Genomic DNA, 12,170 nt, shown 5'->3' on the forward strand with positions numbered 1-12,170 from the left:
GGTGCTGCACACAGGAGAGAGCAACTACTGAACACCACTTTGGGGGGCACACATAGGAGAGACTTCTGCTACAGAAAACCAGCTGAAAGGGGTTGCACATAGAAGAGACTGCAGCTACTGCATACCAGCTTGGGGGTGCTGCACACAGGATAGAGCGACTACTGAAAACCTGCTTGGGGGTGCTGCACACAGGATAGAGCGACTACTGAAAACCTGCTTGGGGGGGGGTAACAATAGGAGAGACCACGGTTGCTAAACACCAGATTTGGGGGTTGCACATAGGCAAGACCACGGCTACTGGTCAACAGTTAGGGGGGTGCACATAGGAGAGAGAGCTGCCAACTTTTGCAAATTTTTTCTTCTACAGAGCGGTTAATTAACTCAATTCTTGCGGCGTTGATCACCAGAGAGCAGAGCTGCATTGTTTGCTTGCCAAGTGTTCAGCAGCGACAAACATGATGAAGCACTGCAGTCTCATCTGGTGATAAGCCCCGACAAGCGCATACTGAAGCGCTGCTCTCTCTCCCAGCGTTCAGCACCGCCAAGCACACAACAGCACTGGACACCCGGAGAGGGAACTATGCCCCACATACCGGCTGTGGCACTGGTGCCAGAGGTTGCTGACTCCTGGTCTACAGCTAGCTCTATGGAGAGCTCAGCAGTTTATAGCATACTGATTTAATATTGAGTTGAATGGAAGCTGTATCTAATAAGCTCCCCCTAGTGGTGGCTGCAGGCTGCAAGACTTTTACCCTTTAACTCTAAGGGCATCAGGGGATTTTTGTGAGAAAACAGTTTTGACCCCTAGAAAGATAAATTATAAAAATATTTAACACCGTTAGAATGTCACTTTATAAACTGTGGTTTTAATAGCTCTTTTGAGTTTCTAATTAGCATGGTGATGAAAAGTTTACTCATAGAAATAAATAATCCCCAAATTAAATAATATGAAATATTTTTATTTTAATGCCACATTTTTTTTGTACAATATAGTCCAAGTTTATGGATTTCCATCGGTTGCCTATAAAAGAGCATATGCAGCACCACTAATAACCCTCTTCATTGTAATTTACCCAGATCAAGCTGAGATGAGGAATGAAAGCTTAAATCATTTTCTTGAGTAATTTAATCATTAAGAAACTGTTCACTACCATGTACAAAGAACATTCTTCTAAGATGACAATACCCTAACGCCCTTCATTAAGAAAGCAGTGGAATGGAAATGACTCTCTGCCATGTCAGCTGCCCTTCTGATCTCCATGGATAAAGAATAAAGCTCAGCAAACTTTTCTTTGAAGAAAAAAAAAAATTGCTCTCCAGTTGAATTAGCTTTTTGAAGATTCAATGCACACGCCAGAGTGGTCCTGGAGCCTGTACGTACAGTGGAGTCCTTACGGCTGGTGCCTCTGTATGGCACCATTATATGGGGGTGTTCCGCCCTAGAAGTAATGCTTCTTCAGGCTTCTCGTAGAGCATGCCATGTTTTTTTTTTCATGTCAGACTCCATATGAGGTTGTAAAGAGTCTCACAGAGTTCCTTCGGGCACTGCGTATTCCGCTGTATGGTTCCTCCATATGGCACTGCATTACGGAGATATTCTTCCATAATATGGCATGATTTCCATCCGATTCTGAATCCGACATAAAAATAAAACTCCATATTCCTCCATATGAAAGTTGGAGGCATACAGAAGTAGAGTAAGACCCGGTAGACTTCTATGGCTGCTGTGCTACAGCTCCTTGCAACTTGAATCTTGTATAGAGCTGTAAGATGACCGTGTTCATGAGGCCTTATATGTGGTAACTGTATGAATTGTGCGCTCTGCAAAAAATTCTGATTTTGTTGAGAACAGGACTTCACTTTGTTTTATTTGCAATGCCCCTTTCATATATATTTACTTAAAATATTTTCCTTAAAGAGTAACTGCACTTTTAAAAAACTTTTGATGTGTCATAGAGACATATCAGTAGTTATAATCGGTAGGGATCAGTGTGCTGAGATTCCCACTGTCGCTGAAACGAAGGGGCAAGAGTGCTCAGTTGAGCGTCCTGCATCTTCGGCTGTGATTGACGCTCCTTGTTAGGCTGAAGACGGCTTATTAGAACATCTATGAGCCCGTCTTCAGCCTATCGAGGAGCGCCGATCATAGCCGAAGGTCAAGGATGTCTAGCTGAACGCTTCTCCACCTGCGTTTCATCAGCTGTGGAAGTCTCAGCACACGGACCCCCACCGATCAAAACTTCTGATATGTCTCAAAGACACATCAAAAGTTTTTTGAAAGTACAATTACTCTTTAATGACACGTAATATTTTAAAAGTAAAACATAAAAAATTCTATATTCAGCAACACGATGTCAGACAAGGACTGTTCCTATTATTCTGTACTGTTCCTATTATAATAGAATATTTGTCTTCAAGGAAAATTACATGCTTGTCCGCTACCATCATCGACAGCCTACTTTCCATCATTTTCAATTATCGAATGCCAGGTGAAGGCTTCCGCACTTCATTAAAACAATGCTGAGTTTGCCCATTTTTCATTTGATGTCGATCCTAAACTTTGTTCTTCAAGCTTTTGTGTTCAAAGCAGCTAGGTGAGATTTCCAGAGAAGATCTCAGCGAGTCTCTTAAATGCCTATACAAACCATAGATCAAAGCCGTCACTAAAAAAAACTCAGCCCAGAGCAACATTTTTTAAGGTAGAGACAGACCCTATATCTAGGGGTGGAAGGTGGGGCTACCTGGGGTGGAGTGGTAGTGCCAAACTGGCATCAGCAGCAAGAGTTAATTATAAATTATTAATAATAACAAGGATATATACTATTTTAGCAGCAGGCTGGTAGTTGGGCTGGGGAACTACATAAAGTTATATATGTCATAAACTTGTATAAGCACATCAGCATACAGGTACCTGTATGCATTGCAGGAGAGGGGTGCCAAACTTAAAGGGAATGTGTCGCTAGAATTTTTTTTTTCATTATTTAGTTAAACGATCATTATTTGAGTGATTACGCATTGTTTTAATTTTTTTATTTTTTCACAAGTCAGGAAATATTATAAATTAGATTCTAATTTATAACATTTCCATGTGCTGGTCACTAGAGGGAGCAGTTCCCAAAATTGCAGCATGGTCAATGTGGTAAAGCAACCTCATTGCTTTATGATGCAAATTTTGGGTAGACACGCTCTCTCTAGTGTCCTCACACAATCCCCCTTCCCTTATTCTGGCTAGTGCCAGGAGAAGGAGGGGGTTGAATCTTCAAACCTCCTACACGGTGTGCCGCAATTTTCTGAGCGAATGCACAGTGTAGGATGATTAGATACAGGGCTCAGCAGACCGTATCACATGAACATAATATACACATCACACACACAAACATAACTTTCCTGCTGCCGCTGCCGCCTCCACTCCTATTCCTTGCGCCTTCGCTTCCTTGAACATATGGCCGGAAGCCACGGCCGGAAGTCGTCATCTGACTGTCCGGCAGCAGCTTCCGGTCCACATGAAAATGGCGCCGGATTTCGCTCTGCTAACGAGCTTAGTTTTGGTCTGTGTGGGAGCGGCGCATGCGCCGTTCCCACACAGACGGCATATGCTGCAGTGAATGGAACGGCTGCCGTTCGCATTCTCTATGGGGATGTATGTGCCGTATTTCATCTCTGTATGTGTCGTTAATCGACACATACAGAGATGAAAAAAAAAATGGCAGCCCCCATAGAGAAGTAAAAGTAAGAAAACAAAAATAAGTAGAACACAAATAAATACAATTTATTTTAATATCACACTAAAAGCAATATGATAAAAAAAATAAATAATTAATGACACCTTCCCTTTAATCCTTGCCTTGGGTGAAGAAGAGCCTGGCTTGTTTCCAATCATGAGAAGAGAGGGAATGATAAAAAGACAAGAGTGGAGGCCGTAGGATCATCAAAGGGGCACGCGAAACAAAAACCAAGACAGTGCAGTCCCACATCATGAAGTGAATAAACCATCTGGAAGGAGTTAGGCGAGTGCGGTATATGATCTTTACTGTGAGTAGACAATGCATATTTGCATAGCAAAATATATGACAGATATGGATGGTTTTATACATATCGAGTAAAATTCCTCTAATCCAACAACCAAGGGACCTTATTGGTGCCAGATTATCAGACGGTCATGTAAAAGTATATAAAGCTCACTGGTAATGGTAGATAACCTTCTGGAAGAAAGCCCAAGGCTATGTTCACACTGCATTCGGTGTATATTTTCAGCATATGCACTGGGAAATGTTACTGGCTCATACGCGAAGCAGATCCATAGACTCCTGTGGTCCCAACAAATGGCAAAAGACTGTCCTCTTGCCATCTGCCGCGCAGGTTTCCATCAGTATACCTTTTTTTCACTGTATAGCAAAGCGTAGACTGCTGCACTTTCCTACACAGAGTGCCATTGCAAAAAACTGCTCCCTTAGAAACTATCTTACCTCAGTTTTGTGTTTCAGGCCTGGTAAGGGTCAGTTCACACGTTGCGTAAATACTGTGGGTTTTCCGCAACGGAATTAGTTGTGGAAAATCCGCAGCATAATGCAGTAGCAGCAAAGTGGATGAGACAGAACAAATCTCTCATCCACACGCTGCGTAGATACTGAGCGGAAAAAAACGCTCAGAAATTGGCATGCGGTGCAGAATTTTATTACGCAGCATGTCAATTGAATTTGCGTAAACGCTGCAGCGGTCTCCTGGGATGAAACGTCATCTCAGGAGGCCGGCCAGCTAGCAGGCCGGCTAAAAGCTGCGGTTTTCTGCAGCGGACATTCCGGACGAAGAACTGCACTATAGTTTGGTGCGGTTTTTGACCCGGAATCCCCTGCGGCGCACAGGGCAGATATGCTGCGTGCTTATATGCAGCGTATCCGCACTGTGTAAACTCAGCCTAATAGTGAACGTTGTATCAAATGTGCCAGATTATCAGGCTTTCTGGATTATTAAAATACTGGTAATTTCACTGCATATGGACATAGCCACTATTGCCTCACCTTAGAGCCACCGCTGCTGTATTGTTGTTGATGTCTTCTTATAAATCTTTATTCTTGGCCTATTTTTTTTAAAAAGAAGGAAGATTTTGTTTTCTGCTTGAGCAGGTCCAGAGATATTAGTGGAAGCGGACAACCCATGAACCTTGTCTTGACAATTACTCTGGAGGTAAAGTTCAGCTCTATGACAAGGAATCAAAACAGACAAAGTTATTCTTGTGCAGATAAAGACTAACTTACCTTTATCAAGACTAAAATGAGGTAACAGATGGGTCTTTATATATGTGCCAGTATATGGACTGGCACAGGAGACCTGGTGCTTACATTGAACTACACTACGTGCAGGCCTATAGATGCCATAACAATAACCACAGCTGCTATGGGGCCCATTAAGTAAGGGGCCCACCACCAGAGGTGGGTGCTGTTAGTGATGCTGATGGAAGGGGAGTAAGAAAGATTGAATGCAGATCACTGGGAGTCCAAAGAAAGACAATGGGGGAATATATTAAGTCTGACGCTGGTCTTAAACTAATCTACGTAGATGGAAATGCACCAAATTTATTAACAGGTGTACATCATTTCATTAATTTGGCGCAACTTTGGCTATCCGCGCGACAGAAATGCATATCTAGGCCTGCTATGAGCAGGTGTAGATTTGCACCATAACTTATGCCAGTTTCTGGCGTAATTAATAGTAAATTTATCGGTCTGTGGGATGCCCCTTCCCCTCAACGCCGCCCCCTTTAATCACCGCCTTCAGAAAGTGGCGAGAGAAGTAAAAAGTCACAAAATTTTGTTCAAATATGACGCGTACCAAAATATACAACTTTGTAACGCCAACTGGCGTCTAGCTTTTAATATATTTCCCCCATTATTCCAGTAGTGTGATATTACCATGTTATTTATCAAGGTGCGGTGTACTGTGAAATCACTCTGTGCAATATTCCTGTGCTGTGACATCACTATGTGCAGTATTCCAGTACTGTGAAATCATTGTGTGCAATATTCCTGTACTGTGACATCACTATGTGCAGAATGCTTGTACTGTGACATCACTATGTGCATTATACCTGTACTGTGACATCGCTATGTGCAGTATTCCTGTACTTTGACATCGCTATGTGCAGTATCCCTGTACTGTGACATCACTGTGTGCAATATTCCTGTACTGTGACATCACTATGTGCAGAATCCTTGTACTGTGACATCACTATGTGCATTAAACCTGTACTGTGACATCGCTATGTGCAGTTTTCCTGTACTGTGACATCACTATGTGCAGTATTCCTGTACTGTGACATCACGGTGTGCAATATTCCTGTTCTGTGACATCATTATGTGCGGTATCCCTGTACTGTGACATCGCTATGTGCAGTATCTCTGTACTGTGACATCGCTATGTGCAATATACCTGTACTGTAACATCGCTATGTGCAGTATTCCTGTAATGTGACATCACTATGTGCAGTATTCCTGTACTGTGACATCACTATGTGCAGTATACCTGTACTGTGACATCACTAAGTGCATTATACCTGTACTCGGACATGACTAAGTCCATTATTTACCTAGTGTGACATTACTTGGTACATCATTCCTGTACTGTGATATCACTAAGTGAGTCCCACTTGTGACAAACTGCATTATTCCAGAGTTGTCAGTTTGCGAAAGGCATTATCCCTTAGATGTGACATCACTGGAAGACCTAAATAATCCTAAACGTTACATGTTCCTCTGAATTAACTCCTGAAGTTGATCATGGTGAAGTGGGGTCCCATTTAAAATTTTGCTATAGGTCCCCATGATTATGATTCAGATTCAGACAATAATCAGGGGGCCCCTGCACGGTCTATGTGACAGGAGTGGACCCTAATGGGAATAAATGCTGTGACGGCTTTTTGTATTCTTTTTCTTTTATAATCTCGTACACATCCTTATTTTGTTTCATTTTCTCATTTAATGTTTGTTTTAAGATGCTTCTTTTTTTTTTTGCAGAAAAACACTATAGAAAGATACCCCACACGTTGAAGTTATGTTCCACCCTGTTCCGGGACGCTTACAATTGAGGTGTAATTATGTCAAATCAACCCCTTAAATTAAACCCGAAAGTCTACACTTCAATTGCATCACAGTTGTTTCATTTCAAATCCAATGTGGTGGCAGCAGAGCCCAAATCATGAAGATTGTGTCACTGCCCAAATAATTCTGGACCTAACTGTGTGTGTGTGTGTGTGTGTGTGTGTGTGTGTGTGTGTGTGTGTGTGTGTGTGTGTGTGTGTGTGTGTGTGTGTGTGTGTGTGTGTGTGTGTGTGTGTGTGTGTGTGTGTGTGTGTATATATATATATATATATATTATCCAAAAATGGCGACAGCACTCTGCGAACACTAATGCCACCTAAACACTATAAATAAATATGCATAGCTGCTGAATCTATTTACAATAGTGAGGTTCTTAGCGCATATTTTGATTAAATTGTGTGAGCCCACCTGCCACAAAAAGGCGACCTCTATACTCCATTGTTGATCTTGCACTCCTCCCATTTTGCCCTGGGTGATTTTAATTAATTTAATGCTGGTTCCCACTATCTCCAGGTATATGTAGGCTTAGGGTATGTTCACACGCAGAGTCAAAAACGTCTCAATATACGGAGCTGTTTTCAAGGGAAAACAGCCCCTGATTTTCAGACGTTTTTTGAGCAACTTGCGTATTTCACAGCGTTTTCTACGGCCGTTTTTGGAGCTGTTTTCTCTAGTCTATGAGAAAACGGCTCCAAAAACGTCCCAAGAAGTGTCCTGCACTTCTTTTGACGAGCCGTCATTTTACGCACCGTATTTTGACAGCGACGCGTAAAATGACAGCTCGTCTGCACAGAACATCGTAAGACCCATTGCAAGCAATGGGCAGAAGTTTGCCGACGTATTGGAGCCGTCTTTTCAGGCGTAATCCGAGGCGTAAAACACCTCCATTACGCCTGAAAATTGGTCGTGTGCACATACCCTTAGTCCCAGTTCTAGGGGCACGAGCAGCATACAAAATTTGCGTAGGGACCCACCTTATAGAGGTCGCCTTGTCATGGCAGGTGGGCTCACACAATTTGATCAAAACGTGCATTTAGAACTTCACTATTGTACGTGGATTTAGCAGTAATGCATGTTTATTTATTTATAGTATTTAGGTGGCATTAGTGTTTGCAGAGTGCTCTCGCCATTTTTGGATATTGTATTGTTTGCAGTCTTAGGCTATGTCCACACCGAGTTTTTTGCAGGCGGAATTTCTGCCTGAAAACTCTGTTTCGAAGTTTGAGGCAGATTTTCCTCTCCCTCCATGCCGATTTTCGCTGTGTTTTTGCCCGCGGCGTTTTATAAAACGCCGCGAAATACGCTATCTCTGCCTGCCATTGATGCCAATGGGAGGTCAGAGGCGTAAACGCCCGAAGATAGGGCATGTCCCTTCTTTCTCCCGCGAGACGGTTTTACCGCTCGCGGGAAAAAGACGCCTCCGCCTCCCATTGAAATCAATGGGAGGCATTTTCGGGCCGTTTTTGACGAGTTTTGCGGAGCGGTTTCCACGTCAAAAAACTCTGTGTGAACATAGCCTTAGGCCTCCTTGCACCTTTATACACGTTTTGTTTCATTTTATTGGAATGTGCTGATCAAATTTTGTCTTATATATATATATATTAAACTATGGACTGTAGAACATCAAAGTAAGTATGAAAATTATTCTCACAAAGTAAGAAACTGTACACCGGCAGATCTTCTTACATAATCTGATATATTCCATGTCCGGGGTGTGAACACATTCTGCACACATGGTTAATTGTTATTTTCATTGTGCTATAAAAAGCTTCATATAAATTATTATCACATGTAAATAGGATATTACTACGCACTTTCTATGTTATTACACAACATTCGCTTAGCAAGAATCTCTGGGAGGATTGGAACAAGAGGCCATTTATAAACTCAAAGTATATTTAGTACACAATAGACAGAAGACAAGAAAGCCATGGTTTACATATCTGACAGTGATGGAGGCTGACAGGCCTGAAATAGTGATCTGATCGGCTCGATCTATGTTATACACCAGTGGTTCTGGATATAAAACCAGAAAAAAAAAGTTCTTTCATAGCTCCACCCACCGCGTAAATGAGATATAAGCGTTTTTAAAAAAAAAACATATTCGATTGTGACTCTTATCTTCAAATACTGTTCCAATTACGTGGAGGGATCATTGGGCTTTGGATAGAGGGGGGGGCGTATTACAAGTGTAATATAGATTCAGGTCTTTACATTGCAATCATAGCACACATTCGTATATTTTGGAATTATTAAAAATTATTTAAATATTTATTAGAGGCTAATTCAATGTACAAAGTGTACTCACAAGTCTGGTTATACACGCTTATGTTAACCACCAAACCTAAAAATGGTAACGCATGATTATAATTTATGTCGCGCCAAGTCTCTACTTAAAGGAGTTACCAGACTTGTTACATTTTTGGGAAAACAGCTGCAAATGTCCTAAAAGGTAAAAAGAATCATTACTTACCTATTCTTTGCCCCAGTGATCCAGCGCCGATGCTCCGTCCCATGGCCAACCAGAGGCCTCCGCGGTCACGTGCTGTATTCCTGGCATGACCGCTCAGTGATGGGCACCGTAATACCAGGAATATGGCACGTGACCGATGAGGACTGATTGGCTGCAGCGGTCACATGATGGTCACATGTAAACACCAGAGTGTTAGCGCTGGATCACCAGGGTAAGGAATAGGTATTATTTTTTTCATTTCGGACACTTGCACGTTATGAGAGATGTGGATGAGACGTGTGAATGCTAGAACTATTTTATGAATATTGTACTGTATTTTAGTACATTGCATTTGAGATTTGTATTTTATATTAATAAACGGTTACATATCCTTTTTAGAAGAAAACGTTGTTTTCATGCCCATTAGCGTTGAGTGCCATAGTAATGCGTGTTAATTGGGATCAAAATAGGGATCCCGACTCTTAGGGTATGTTCACACGGCGGGGGTCCGTAACGGCTGAAATTACGGGGATGTTTCAGCCTGAAAACATCCCCGTAATTTCAGCCGTACCGGCATGTGCAGGCGCTTGAACGCCGCGTCAATTACGGCCGTAATTAGCGCTGCTATTCATTGGAGTCAATGAATAGCGGATCCAAATACGGCCAAAGAAGTGACAGGTCACTTCTTCTACGCGGGCGTCTATTTACGCGCCGTCATTTGACAGCGGCGCGTAAATATACGCCTCGTGTGAACAGACAAACGTCTGCCCATTGCTTTCAATGGGCAGATGTTTGTCAGCGCTATTGAGGCGCTATTTTCGGCCGTAAATCGGGGCAAAAACGCCCGATTTACGTCCGTAAATAGGCCGTGTGAACATACCCTTAAAGATGGGATTTTTTGTAACCAAGTACGAATACCATGTGCAAATAAAATATACACGAGATAATAACGTACCATTATCCCAAACCTTTTTTCAGATACGAGGGTGGAGCTGTGGCAATCTGCACCCAGACCAGCGTCGAGGTGGGATAGGAGGTCAAAACTCTTCAACTCCAGCTTTCTTTAGGTTTTCCTATGATCTGCCCGATCTACTGCGAGTTAACCACAGTCTTATTTCTATAGCTCTGAGTAATGTTAGATTAACCACAGTGGAAAACCATCTGCCTGCACTTCTTATAGCTCAGACATTACCGGCTCTGTTATTGTTGGTCGCAGCGCAGAAAGCGCTCGGCCAGAGTGACGATACAGGTCAAGGAGCAGCTTGGAAAACAATGGACGCACATTCTTCACATGGCACATACTTGAGATGCGTTTAGTGGTATTACATGAGCCCCGAGTTGTTACCGCAGCCTTTACCGGACAGCTTTATGAGCAGTGGAAGGTGTTTCATTGTAAATGCGAGATGTGCGGTTTTAAGAAACCATTGACGACATTTGCTTCTGTTTATGCAGCTGTGTCTATGAAACTTTTACTTTAGCGTGATAACTGCACTATAGCTCTAAGAGCCCAGACCTTGGATTTGCCATCTGTTGGATTTTGTTCCTTGTGAATCCTAAATAAGACTTTACATTGCCAGTGAAATATTTTATTTCTAGTGCATTTCACAAGGAAATACTTATTTCTAAAGATGAGCGAATTTCCCCGAATAAATTCCACTTTGGAAATAGTCCTAGAAGACGTCAGACAGAACAATCAGAGTACTTGCAATACAACCCCGATTTTTTTTTTAAATACCATACTCACCCTCCCCTAGTCTTCTGTAGCAACGTATCCCTGGTGGCCTCATGGCGTCGTTCCCACGTTACTGCTGGAACCTGTGAAATGGCAGTCGCCATTTTCCCCTTTCGTGGACTGCAAACCCCAGTTTAGGATTTCGGCTAAACCTTTGGAAAATTCTGACTGAATTTGATTTGTGCCAAATCTGCTTGATCATCACTTTTTATTATCTGTTACTTATATAGCACCAACATATTACACAGTGCTGTACAGAGATTGTTCTCATTCACATCAGTCCCTGTAGACAATGGAGCATACAATCGGATATCCCTAGCTCAGGAACACACACCAGAGTCACCTTCGTAGGCAGCCAATTAACCGGTCAGTATGTTTTTGAAGTGTGGGAAGAAACCAGAGTACCTGGTGGAAACCCACACGAACTCCAGGCAGATATTCTTGGTTGGATTTGAATCCAGGACCCCAGGACTGTAAGACAACCCAATACTAACCACTGAGCCAGACTCCTACATGAATGAGCATATAAGATAAGGATTTACATTTTTAATTAAATTCCTACTCCGTCCTCTTTTAGGGCCTGTTTACATCAGCGTTGCGCTTACGTTGAGGTGTTCCGTCGAGTTAACCCCTCAATGGAAAAGCAAACAGAAACCTCAGCTTCTGTTTGCATCACCATTGATCTCAATGGTGACGGAAACTTTGCGAATGGTTCCCGTTTGTCACCGTTGTGAACGGGTTCCGTTGTTTTGACGGAATCAATAACGCAGTCGACTGCAGCGGTGGTCACCAAGGTTTCCTAGGCTTCGGCAGGCATATACTTTGGCATGTAGTGATATATCCCATGTTCTTGTATTGTTGCCTAGACACCAGAAGATACTTTGTATAATGT

At 42.4% G+C, this 12,170-nt stretch overlaps 1 protein-coding gene across 1 annotated transcript in view; it reads right to left on the reverse strand.

Moving 5' to 3' along the window:
- Window positions 1–2,285: 2,285 nt before the first annotated feature.
- The window catches only part of SOCS5 (suppressor of cytokine signaling 5), a 47,579-nt gene continuing 37,694 nt past the window's right edge, over window positions 2,286–12,170 (reverse strand). The window contains exons 3-4 of the transcript XR_012883262.1: window positions 5,019–5,197; window positions 2,286–2,635 (exon numbers count right to left, since the gene is read on the reverse strand). The gene's annotated coding sequence lies outside the window, so the exon portion shown is untranslated. The remainder of the gene's footprint in view (window positions 2,636–5,018; window positions 5,198–12,170) is intronic.

Source organism: Rhinoderma darwinii, chromosome 4, assembly GCF_050947455.1.
Source record: "Rhinoderma darwinii isolate aRhiDar2 chromosome 4, aRhiDar2.hap1, whole genome shotgun sequence".
Taxonomy (NCBI): domain Eukaryota; kingdom Metazoa; phylum Chordata; class Amphibia; order Anura; family Rhinodermatidae; genus Rhinoderma; species Rhinoderma darwinii.